We start from the raw sequence: 12,700 nt of genomic DNA, 5'->3' as shown, positions 1-12,700 counted from the left end.
AAGGAAGGAAGGAAGGAAGAAAGAAAGAAAGAAAGAAAGAAAGAAAGAAAGAAAGAAAGAAAGAAAGAAAGAAAGAAAGAAAGAAAGAAGAAAGAAAGAGGGAGGGAGGGAGTGAAGAAGGAAGGAAGGAAGGAAGGAAGGAAGGAAGGAAGGAAGGAAGGAAGGAAGGAAGGAAGGGCTTTGCAACTGGCTGATGGCAGAGCAATTGTTTAGGAACAGTGGACTTCTTGGTCCTATTAACAGAATCCGAGCCCCAAGACCAGGGGGTGATAGCGCCCAAGTGGAACCTGTGCATCTCTTGGAGAACACTATGGCGGCCTGATGTCCATGTGGAACCTGTGCATCTCTTGGAGAACACTATGGTGGCCTGATGTCCCGGAGGACCTCTGCCCTCTGGCAACCCTCACTGGCACTGCTATTACCTCCATGCTAAGTTTTCTTCTGATCATCTCTCCCTCTCTCCCTCCCCACCACTTAAACCAGCTTTATCAAGGAGGTACAGTCAGTCCCCTCATTTTCAGATGAAGGGACAAAGGCACAAAGGTTGAGTGACTTGCCCGAGGTTGCACAGCTGTATAGGCGGCCCTGGGATTTGAATTTGTTCTCATGGTAGAGCTGCTGACTTCTAGAAGCTCAAGTCCTTGCTGTCTGAAGGGTTTACGGACTCATGTGAGCATGGGTGCAAGCCAAGCCCTCGTGAGCAAGGCAGATACACTTCGTTTTCCATTCCATTTTAGGGGTTCTCTGATCCCCAGGTGTGGACACAGTAGCAAAGGTCCCTCCTATAGGGAATGGCATCCATCAAGGCTCTTTAATGGGCTCAGTTTTGAAACTCATTCTGGGGCAGCAAGATGTCTTGGGCAGCTGATGTGGACTGGGCCACGCTCCACACGCTCCACACGCCTACAAGAGGAACGAGGCCAGGTACCATCACTTCCCTCAACAGCCCCGACCACACCAGCTCCACCTGGCGCCACAGACCTCTGGCTCCTCAGAGCAGCCTAACTCACAGAATCATGTCCAGGCTCCTGCAACAGGGGGATGTTAGGAGACTCTGTACACACCGCTCTTAAAATCGTGTTAGAAGTGGGTCCTTGGGCCATGAGGGTAGGCAGGGGGCCCAAGACTGCTGGTGAAGGAGTCACATGGCTCCTGTGCCGAGGGATGTCCTTGGTCTCTACTTTAGCCCACATGCTTGAGTGATAAGGTAACAGAAGCCTAGATATGAGCAAGTCTCTAAGGAAATGAAGATGCTAGGAGCGACCTGAGAACCAGGGAGGGAGGATGGGAGAGAAAGAAGCTCGGCAAGCGGGGATCTGTAGGCCAGTACCCCGCCTGTGACTCTATACAGATGTATAAGAAAGCAACATAGGGAGAAGCTGAGGAGATGGCTCAGTGGGGAAAGCACTTGCTACACAATTATAAGGACCCAAGTCCAGGTCTGGTGGAGGCAGGGGGCAGCAGTGGGGAGGAGATGGGGGGAATCTCCTCCCTGGAGCTGAGGGGGTCCTCTCTATTTCTCTATTGTTTTTAAAACTGCATTAAATCCTCAATTATTTGAAAATAAAATTTAAATTGAGAGAGAAAGAGAAAACAAACAAATAAATTCCAAGCCCCTTGTAATGTCGCCTCTGGGACTCTAGTCACCCTCCCGAGGCCCCACAAGCCTCCAGGGCCCTCTGAGCAGTGGCTGCCAGCTCCCTTCTCATTGACAGCCCAGAAACACTCCAGTGAGCCACATCTGGCCCTCACCATATGCTGAGGGTTCTCCTGGCCCTGTTACCAGAGCGATCACCCCTGCCTCAGTCGGGCACAGCCTCCACCCTGACTCAGGAGCTAAACAAAAATGTCTCTGGCTCCAGCACTGGTGGTGGAGAGAGACTAGGAAAAGAACAAAGAACGGGGCTGAGGACATGGCTCGATGGTAAAGCTCATGCTGGAACTTAGGGCCTTAAGTTCCATTCCCCAGCCATGCAAAGGGAAAGAATAAAAACAAGAAGACCAGAAGAAGCAACCAACATACAAAAGGCTAATAGTGTTAATACACAAAGATCCTACAAGCCCATGTGCCACTACTTTGAGAAAAGTAAGCAAAATGTATGAATGGCTTAACAAAGAAGGTGGGACAGAAGGAAGACGTGGACCCTCTTAGGATGCTCCTGGGTTAAGAAATTGAAACGTTAAGAGATAACCTGTGGCCAAGCATGGCGGTAAATGCCCGTAATCCCAGCATCTCGGGGTGGAGGCAGGGGGATTCCACATTCAGGGCCAGCCAGCATAAAACAGTGAGACTCTTAATGCCTCCCTGAAGAAGGCACTGGTCATTTAAATCATGAGCATTAGCTTTAAGAAGCCAGGTTTGTGTCTGCCCTTGTCATTACTTTGTCCCTAGTGCCCAGAACACGGCCTGGCATATTATGGAGTGGGTGTTCAGTAACCATCTGTTAGAGGGTGAGCGGTGACAATTAGCCAAGAACAAATTCAACAATCTAAGCACGGACCTTTGGCCGAGCCTCTGCCCACACAGCTGTACATGACAGTGACTGATACCCTGGCTTACCTCGAAGATGCCCTACGAAGCAGGCGCCTTTCCACAGGCAAGGACGCTGAAGCACAAACTTGGAAGGATGCCTGCTGTGGTCCCAGGGCTAGGATGGGACCCACAACCTGTGGGCTTGACCACTGTGCTGCTTCTTGCAGTACACTCCAAACACAGGGAAAATGGAAATATGACAAGCTGTACGTGCAGAGGGAGAAAGGTCAAGGGTCAACAGGGTGTAGTGGCTTCTGAAGCTAGGACGGACCCTAGATTCCAGTCTAAGCAGGCCTGCAGCTTCCTTCCGACTTCAAGACAGCTGGACTGGGCTGGCTGGGAGCCAAGGACACATTGCTCTTAGGCTACAGCCACTGGGGTTCCCAGAAACGGTGGCCACGTCAACAGCCCCACCTCAGATAGGGAGGCAGGGCAGGCCAGGGAGGGGCTGGCACAGCCTACTCCTAGAGTGGAGCGAGAAGCCCATAGATGTCACCTGCCTTCCTGTGTACCCTTGCTTGTCACAAGTACTTCAAAGCACCTACTGTGTGCCACCTCCCACAGCTGTAAATACCTCTACTCACACCCTTTATTGCTCTTTCTTTCTCTAGTACAGGGGACTGAGCCCCAGGTCCGGTGTACGCTATGCAAGCACACTCTCCTCTGAGCTAGGGCCCAGTCATGTGTATGTGTATATGCATTATTTTGAGACAGGGCCTTACTACGTGACCGAGTCTGGCTTTGAAGTTCATTTCATAGCCCAGGCAAGGCTTAAAACTGGGGTCCCCTGTCTCACTCTTGAGAGGCTACAGGCATTCACCACCAGCTGGCTACATGCCTTGGTTCTTTTAACAAGTACCTGAGGGAGACAAGAAGGTACGGGAGAGTTTTAAATAAACATGAGATTTGAGGGATGATCCTATAGCCGGCTGATGCTGTGTAGGATCTAGGAGCCAGGGATGAATGTCAGACCTGGTAGCGGGCCACTGCACAGGGCCAGCAAAAGGTTCCAAGACTCGCTCACACCAGAGTAAAGGGAGAATGGGGGGGAAGAAGGATTGAAGACCTCCCCATTGGGAATTGCTAACACAGAGGCTGGCTGTGGTGGCACAGGTCTTTGGCCCCAGCCTCAGAAGCAGAAGCAGGCAGATTGCTGTGAGCCAAGTCAGCTCTCTGTGAAGGCAGCACAATTCCACACCCGTTAAGCAGTCTGAAAACTCTCAAGGAGGCCAGGAGGGAAGGTGACTGACCCACCAGGCAGTAGGGAGTGCCTGGCATGCTTCCTGCCTGCTTCCTGCCTGCAGCTGAGTTCTTGGCTGGGCTGAGATGCGGGTGTGGTTGGCAATAACAGAGAGGCTGTCAGGTCCAGGTGGCAGCACCATCTACCAGTCTGGAGAGACCGGGGCTGTCCGGGGGCAATAGGGAGTCATTGAGGACTCTAAAGAAGTAGAAGAAGCAGGCCCTGTTGGAACTGGAGAAAGAGCAGGGCTCTGCAGACCTGATGTCTGGCACAGAGGTGAGTGTCCTCGGGCACCCTGCCACTGAAGAGCCACAGGAATGGCATGCACTGTGGACACTAGTCAAAGGCCCCAGGGGCGATGTTCTAGTGGCTTGGAGACAGTCTGAGCGTGCTGAGGAGAGTAAAGCCCAGGAGGCTGTGTGATGCCTAGAACCTCTTCAGAAGGGACGGGGTATCCTGGGCTCCCTTTGTGGGCCAGGGCTCCAAGCCCCTGAAAAGGAAAACCATTGTGGGGACAGAGTTACCAAATGCAAGTGTTACTTGACACTTGAGAACACACAAGGCTGCAGTGCCCTCAGGGAGGCCTTCAAGTAGCTCCATGGGATCCCTGAAGCCCAGCCTATGGAAAATTCTGGAAGCTCAAGAGAGCATCCAGGTCCAGCTCCTCTCGGCACCCACTCTGTCTGATTACCCCTGCATAGCCCTTTCCTTGTGAACTTCGGTGGCACCTCTGTGCCACACTGGCCCTGTTACACGGCAGCCCACAGCAGCCAGAACGACCGCTGTATCACCAGCACCCTGTCTGGACATCTGGAGTGGGAATGAAGGGTTTCCATGTAGACATGTTGATGCATGATGCTCTGTCCTCTCCTAGAACTTTCTGTCTCTGGCCTATAGCAAGGCTCTGGGCAGAGGCCAGCGAGCTGTGATTAAGTACCACCATGGTCATTACTTACTGTTCCAGAAACAGGATGCAAGGCTCCCAAACACTGATTAAATACTGTCTAGTGTGGACTGGATTCCACCAGGCTCCTGCCAGAGATCTGCAGAAGCCAGCACCATCACTTCTGCACGTACCCAGCTCGCCCACCTCTCGACAGCTGGGGGCAGCTTCCCTCCCTCTTAGGGACCCCCCTGAACCCTGACACCAACGGAGAAGATTGTCAATATAGGTGTATCAGCCCCATTTTAGAGATGGAGCAACCTGGCCCAGAGAGGGTCTGAACCTGTCTAAGGACGCACAGTTAGTTGGTGACTGCTGTGGCCGAGATCTGAACCCAGGCCTTGGATTGTGAAATTCTTGGTCAGATGCCTGGCAGAGAGAGGTTCAGGGAGTGGTCAAACCAAAGTTCTGACTCTGCCATTGTCTTCATAGCCTTCAACAGGAAACTTGTCTAGTGGTGACTGGGACTTTGTGCCCCTCCCTGACACCCTCAGCAGGCAACACTGGGTGCCAGCTGCAGACAAACGTGGTGAGGGCAAGGGGCACTCGTCTACATTCTTCCTGCTGTCTCGACCCTATACTGTTGTGAGCCTTGGCAGTGAGGGCCTCCCAAGTGGGCAGGGACCCCAGAGTACCTAAGATATAGGCCGTGCTCTAGGAAAAAGTGCAGCTCTACCTGCAGGCAGAGGTCCTCCTCTCAGAATGCAGCAGTTTCCTTCTCTGGGAAGTGGGAACAGATTTACTTGTCTCAGTGGGCAGTTCCAAGAAAACAAGGAAACTGACCGTGGTCTGGGACAGGGTTTACAAAGCAGTGAGAAAGGCTTGCTTCTATCCACTGAGAAAAGTCTAAGACCTAAAAAAAAAGAAAAAAAAACCCACAAGGATACACAAGTATAGTTGCCATGACAGCAGGAATAGGTCTCTGGGGCACAAGCTTCCTTCCCACTGTGGAACACAGGTTTACAAGCACGGGATCTCCAATTCCACGGCACACAGAACGGGATGGGGCATGAATCTCAGGGTGAGCAGTCAGGGCCATATCCTGGGGAGAAGGGGTGGCCTGCTGTGGAGGTGCAGACTGCATCACTAGCCAGGGTTTTGTTTGCAGAGAGTTGACAAAAAGGCTGTATTTGGGGGGGAGGGTACCCTGAAGCCAGCCACGAGGACAGCCTGAGACAGGAGTTCAAGGCCAGCCTAAATAAACCCCATGGTTAGAGTTATCTCATAGAAATGGGCAAAGTGAAGAACAACACATGATTCTCCAGGGTCAGTCTACAAAGACCGCAGAGCAAGGTGCTTGGCCTGTGGGGTCCCTAAGTCCCTGTAGTGTCGTCTAGGTCCCTCAAGCATTTACATAGGCCTCTTACACTCCGCAGTCACCCCACCATGCCTGAGAACCCTGGGCTCCCAATGCTCACCTAAGAGACCGCCTGCTGAAAACAGCAGTAGGCTCTCTACATCTGTAAACAGCCCTGCCTAGCCTGTGCCTGACTCTGAGCCCAACAATAAAGAAATAACTAATACATAATTAAATTAAGCTTGGGGTTCCCATGTGGCTGCCATCATTAGCTGGTATCCAGTGGGTGGGAGCAGACCTGAGATGCTAGGAGACCCCAGAAAGAGGAAAAGAATGGCAGAAGGGGGTCCCCACTCCAGAACTGGCCCCACCGGGGAAAGTCCACCCTCTTTGTTCCTATGACTACTACCACATCCCAATACCATGGTGATGGGATGAGAGATGGGTTGGAGATGCTTCCTCGCCTGCTCATCAAGGAGCCAGAGAAGATTCTAGAATGTCTACAGCCCTCATGACTAACTTCCACGCTGGGCAGATGAGGAGCCAAACAGTTGTCCTTATCAGCCTACATTCCCCTGTCACCCAGGTCCCCACATACACCTTGGGCAGACCGGCTCGCTGGGTCACCTACACTGTCTCCTTCACTTCCCGCTCTCCTTCCCCAGCTCACACCTCCTCACCACTGCTGCTCCACCACCCTGGGAGAGCCCACTCCACATCAGTCTACCTTCTGCAGTCTAACCAGCCCTTTCCCTCCCGCTCCCTGAGCTTTACTAGTTCTGCGCTAATTCTCCACGGAAGGTCCCTCAAGGTCCATGTCTCATATCCACACGGGAGGAGGCAGCCAGACTGGAGTGATATGCTGTCTCGCCACATTTCATCCTGGCCAGGTGCTTTCCCACTATTGGGCCTTGGCTTGTGTCAGCCTCACTGCCTGCAATATCAGCCAAGAAGCTTACACCTGAGGAGGGACATGTGTTCGACGTCTGCAATGCCTGACTTCTTCAGTATCGCATTTACTTTCCTGTACTGCTAGGGACCCAACCCAGGCCCATAAGCACACACTGGAGGCAAGTGCTCTACCACAGAGCTACATCCCCACGACGGGCAGGCAGAGCAAGCCGTATGACCAGCAAAGCGACATGCTCAGGATCCTGGTTCCTGAGCAGAATGGAGTGCTAGAAGCAAACTGACACGAAAAGCAAGGGGGAAAGCAAGTGTGACTGGCAGAGAATAGGACAGTTCAAGTGTGACAGGGAGGAACTCAGATTGATTCACAGAGAGGGAGGGAAGGTGACAGCCAAAATCTTGTGCCTGCTTGCTGTGCGTCTGACTACTCGGCTTCAAAATCTAGGACAAGACCCAGAGAAACCGAAGGAGAGCATTGAGCCGGGGTGTGTGTGGGGGGTGGGGCACAGCCCACATAAACAGAAAGCAGCTGGTCAGTTTGACAGCTCACACCGACAGCTGAATTTTCTAGGGCTTCGTTCTCAATAGAAAATACACTTTTTAAAAAAACACAGGCTTACTTGCTACGTCATCCACACTGGCCTTGAACTCAGGCTCCTTCTGCCTTAGCTTACCAAATTCTAGGATTACAGGTATATGTGGTGAACTTCAACTAAAGATATCATTGGTGCTTGAGATAGCTCAGTAATTAAAGCACTTGCAATGCAAACATGAGGACTAAAGTTTGGACCCCAGGACCCATGTGAAGGCTGGGTGGATGTCGTGACCCAACTATAATCCCAACACGAGGAAAGCAGAGACGGAGTATTCCCAAGTCAGGCTAGCTAGAGAGACTAACTTCTGGGGGATCAACCTGACTGTGCATACAAGATGGATTTGCACATGCATGTATGTGCGCGCACGCGCGCGCGCGCACACACACACACACACACACACACACACACACACATCCTTCCAATACATCAGAACAAACATCCAGGAAAAACAAAACAATCGTTAAACTCTTTTTGAAAGAGCAATAAATTCTCTACCACTGAGACAGAAGCCGCACGTGCCTACCACAACAGCCTGAACGGCCAGAGTTAGAATCCAGCAACAGAGATAACAGAAAATTCCACCCACCTCAAAACCCTTCAAAACCATACACCACTTCCAAAAGCTCCTGCAGCAGACACAAGAAATGAGCAAATCTCTGGCAGTGGCAGACAGATGGCCAGCTCAGACTTAATTAGCCAAAAAGTATACTGGAAAACTAGAAAGACTGAAAACAACTGTAACCTCAACCAAGACACTTCAGATGGGAAGACACACTGAAGAGAAAGACGGCTTCAGATCAACCACTGCCAAAGGCTCTCACAAACTACGACTGCAAACGGCATGAGATACGATGCACTCCAGAGAGAGACAAGGAGGCAAAAGTCTCCCTCGGTTCTAACTGGACCCCCAATCAAGTCAAGTCTGAAGCCAGACTGAACTCCGAAGTCACCAAAGGTAGAGGGAACACCTAGAATAACTGTAGCAGAACAGCCTGAATTGGAGGACCAGAGTGGAGCAATGGTCAGTACCTCCAAGGGTGCTGAACTAAGGCCAGGAACTTGAGGTCCCCAGAAAGCCAGTCTTAGATCATCCCCAAAGTGAGCACACAGTAGGACCTTGTTTTCCCAGAGGCAAGACTGGAGCTCTGTGTTTGGGAGGACACCCAGCCCACGGCCACGGCCGTGGCTCTCCTCCTCCCACGGTCTCACTTCCTCTTTTAAAAAGGCAGACACCCCCTCTGGGTACCCTAGGAAACCCCAGGCTGCCCAAGTTCTTCAAAATGGACCTGTGAACAACGCTTCCCGGATCCAACCGAGACAATCTGGTTCTTTTAAACTCTCCTCTTCAGTCAGGGCGCTTGGGCAGAAATTAAGCATGTGGACTTGTGGGTGACTGGTGTCAGAGTGTCACCTGGCAGGTCTCTACACTAGTCTGTGTTCTTCCTTGGGGATAGGAGCTCAGCCCAACAAACACTTGGGTCCTTATGTACTTGGCCCTCCTTCCTTCCCTTCAGACCTTCCTCACTCTCTGGAACTGTGAGGAAAGGGTTCACCTAACAATAATCTGCAAGCTGATTGCATGGAGTCCTGGCAAGGATAACCGGGCAGAGCACAGTCAAGTAAAGAGGTGACCTTGTGGTAGCTCACCTTGTGACCTAATTTTCATTCTTTATAACCAGTGGTGAAGATGGGAGGCTTGACATGTGACCCTAAATAAGTGACTGGACTTCTCTGTCACTTCATCCAGAAAACTTGAGTGTCTTAGAGCCCTCACCTCCCAGAGCTTAAACAAACTAAGATAACACAGGTGTCAGGCCCCTCCCCACCCCTGACTTCTACTCCTGCCCCTCCCTGCTCCCTCAATCCCAACCAATCCCACTGCTTCCTTGATGTGGGTAAAACACAAGGAGGCTGTTCCCTGCCCAGAGCCTTTGCATCTGCTCTCTCTACTTGGGGTCTCAACTCCAAGTCCTTGGAGTCACCTCCTCCTCAGGACTATCAGCTTCCTGGGGGTGGGGGGTCTTTATTGCTGTGTCACTCAGGGTTTTGACCCCAGCCTATTGGTTGGCTCCCAACACACATGAGTATTGCCCTTCATTCTATAACTACTTCTAGGGACTGGAGGTCCTCAGTCCCAGAGCCTACCACCTTCCCACTAACCTCATGAAACTGAAGTCCTTCAGCTGGGCCCCCCACTTTAAGCTTCGCCATCTCCAAGAGGCTGTGGGCCCCAGAGGCAGCGTGAGTCAGTGGTGGCAGCACCTAGAACTGCTTGACATCAGCGCTTCTTAGAAAGACTGTGCCGAAGAGACTGCACTGCACCTCAGCACGCAGGCTGGAGGAAGCCCTGTGTCATCACCCCAGGAGGCTCCTGCTGACCTTTGTTCCTCCCTGCCTGGTCCTGTCACTGACTAGCAGTGCCTGTGAGACCCCAGAAGGTTAAACACACTATCTTACCTCACTGTATGGGATGCTACTCATGACCCTTCAGGGTTGGCCTCACCCTTCAATCAGCTGCAAGGGTGGTCTACAGCATGACCCCTGGCTTCTCTTCGGAACAGTGGAGCATGGCTGGGAATCTGGTGTGAGAGACTGTTCCTCTCAGGGAGTCTGAACTGCAAGGACTTTGTCAAACACCTCATCTTTGGCCTGATACAGCACCTGGCACTCCTTGTCCCTCAGAGCCAAGAAGCGCTAGGGGCAGCTTGGAAAAGCAATGCTATCCTAAGAGAGAGGAGACAACCAACTGCCTTGCCTGTCCACGAGCAATGGTTTAGAAAAGCCATTTCATGAACATTTTCATCCCAGAGACTCTGACAAACGGGAGGTATGGGGATGTGGAGTGATTTTCTTGAGATCGCACAGATCTGAATCTCCCCCCCCCCCTTCCATCTTCAATTCTAGCCCCATTCCCTGCCTCTGGCTCTGAGAACCAGAGCAATGGACTCTGGTCCATGCTGGGAGTCTGAACCTGGGTCACTGTGAGTCTGTGCCCATCCAGGAACCTGGGTCACTGTGAGTCTGTGCCCATCCAGGCAAGCCTCATGAAGCTGGGAATCCAGCCAGACACAGCTAGTCTGGTCTCCATCCAGGCTGGTCTCAGAGGCTCAACCTGAGGAATACTCAACAGTGTCCTGTCATGGCAGGCACACTCACAGTGGTGCCCCTGCCTCTGTCAGTCTCTGACAAAGGACCCCTAGCAAGGTCACTGCACACATCCCTGGTGGTCAGTATTCTCATTTTGCCAAATGAATCCTTGATGTTACGTAACGATAAAGATTTCTTCACTTAACAATCCTTCGTGCCTGCTGTCCCTAGGTGTAGCTTTGAATAGAGCCCCCATGAACCCTCACCGCAAGGCTCGAGAGCATTGGAAGAACTTTACGACAGAGACTGAGCATAGAACACACAAGGAACAAATCAAGCCTTTGCTTGGTCAGGAGCTCTGGCTTTCAACCTCCATGCCTCACTTGCCATGTGGGCCTCCTGTGCCATGGGGACCACGACAAGCTCCTTTCTACACATGCCAAGTGTGAGTGTGTACCCCAGCTAGGTCCCAGCCCCAGCCCCCAAAGGCAGAAAAGTCGGGTGTGGCGTGGTTGAACACAAGCATTCTCTTCTTCCATCCCCAATTGTGGCAGTCGTCATTGTGCCTGCCTCAGGGACAGCCTCCTTGGCCACCTGACCCTCCTCAGTCTGGGACTGTATTGAGACCCCAGCACAGCCCAAACACTGCAAACCCTCAGATGGTCACAACCCTGCCCAATTACCAGTGTGTGGTTATTTGGGCGACTCACTTGGGTTTCCCCATCCCTACCCTGAAGATCCAGGAGCAGGGCCAGGACTAGGAATCCTTCCTGTGACTTCCCTGAGCCTTACAGCAGAGAATTCAGGGGCTCCTGCAGTGCTGTCTCCCTTTCCACATATCTAGCTCATCTTATGTCAGCTAGGTGGCACACAGAGCGGTCCCACCGTCTAGTCTTTGCCCATGCTGTACCCACAGTTCAGCACGCCTTCTCTTGTCTCTGACTCCTGACCTGCCAAAGTGTTCTCCCACACCCCAAACTGACTCAGGAGCTCACTACCCTAGGAAGAGGTGCTTGCTTGCCCATTACACTCCCTGTCTTGTGTGTCTGTCCCTCAGTCAGAGAGCACAGCCTAAAACAGCAAGCAGAGCACAGACGAGCTGGGGAACACACACAGTGGTCACCTCCTGTCTCTGCCTCAATGTCCCAGTAAGCAGTCATGACTCCCCTGGCTGATTCCTAGAGGCCTTACCAGGACTGTGGAACCCCATTACTCTCTTCTGGCCAAACATATCCTCAAGTCTCAGTTTCCCCATAGGATGGGACAAATGTCCCAGCAAATGCCCCAGACTCTCAAAAGACCACCTGTAGGAGGAAGGCCACAGTGAGCCTCACTCCTTCCAAAGGGCTGGAGAAGGGCAGGACCCAGGAGTGCTGGCTTGGGGGCAGACTTGAAACACAGACTAGCTGGCTTATACAACGTCCAGTTTGCCACAATAAACACTCAGGTTCCTGGGTTACTGAACCGGAACCTGGGAGGAGCCTGGTAGTCCGGGCTTCTACACAAAGATCCCTAGGACGTCTTTGTGGGGACCGGAACGCCGAGGCTCCCTGAGTTCTAGCGCGTGAGTTGTCCACTTGGTCGACCCGAAGGCAGCCGACCCTGGCTGAAAGAGGAGCCCAGCAGCCCCATGCCCACCCCAGGTTCCGCGGGCTCTGGTTCCAGCCCAGATCGGTCCTGTAGCCACCACTGGCCGGTCCCTAGGTTTCCCCACCGCCCGTTCCTACCTGCGAGTTCAGGCTCCACGCGCCGCGCGGGGCTTTCCTGCGAGAAGGACCTCGCCCGGCTTCCTACGCCGCCTGGTGCCCCTTATTTACATGCGACGCCCCGCCCCGTGCACGGTCATTTACATGCCCCGCCCCTCACCCAGCTCATTTTCACCCGCGGTCCTCCGGACTTTGCCTGATCGCCGGCTTATTTGCATGCCCCACCCCCACGCGTCCGCAGCTGTCCAGGGCTCCGGATTTTAAGTCCCACAGACCAGCTTGGCTTGTGCTCGCCGCTGTTGCTCATTTTTCCAATGTTTACCCAGGGCCTGTGCCAGAGAAATTAGAAAGCAAAACAGTTCATCAATTAAGAGCAATTAAGAGCGAGT

The 12,700-nt window shown here is 52.6% G+C and overlaps 1 protein-coding gene across 3 annotated transcripts in view; it reads right to left on the bottom strand.

Moving 5' to 3' along the window:
* The window catches only part of Il4r (interleukin 4 receptor), a 29,323-nt gene extending 16,901 nt beyond the window's left edge, over positions 1–12,422 (bottom strand). Inside the window, exons 1-2 of one of the 3 annotated variants that reach the window (XM_029544803.1) lie at positions 12,333–12,394; positions 2,561–2,737 (exon numbers count right to left, since the gene is read on the bottom strand). The gene's annotated coding sequence lies outside the window, so the exon portion shown is untranslated. Of the gene's footprint in view, positions 1–2,560; positions 2,738–12,332 lie in introns of all 3 variants that reach the window. The other 2 variants (XM_021200003.1, XM_029544808.1) reach the window with 2 other exon arrangements.
* Positions 12,423–12,700: the final 278 nt, after the last annotated feature.

Source organism: Mus pahari, chromosome 1 (assembly GCF_900095145.1).
Source record: "Mus pahari chromosome 1, PAHARI_EIJ_v1.1, whole genome shotgun sequence".
In the NCBI taxonomy this organism is placed as follows: Eukaryota; Metazoa; Chordata; class Mammalia; order Rodentia; family Muridae; genus Mus; species Mus pahari.
Note: the sequence above shows the minus strand (reverse complement) of the source record. Positions and strands in the feature narration are given on the sequence as shown.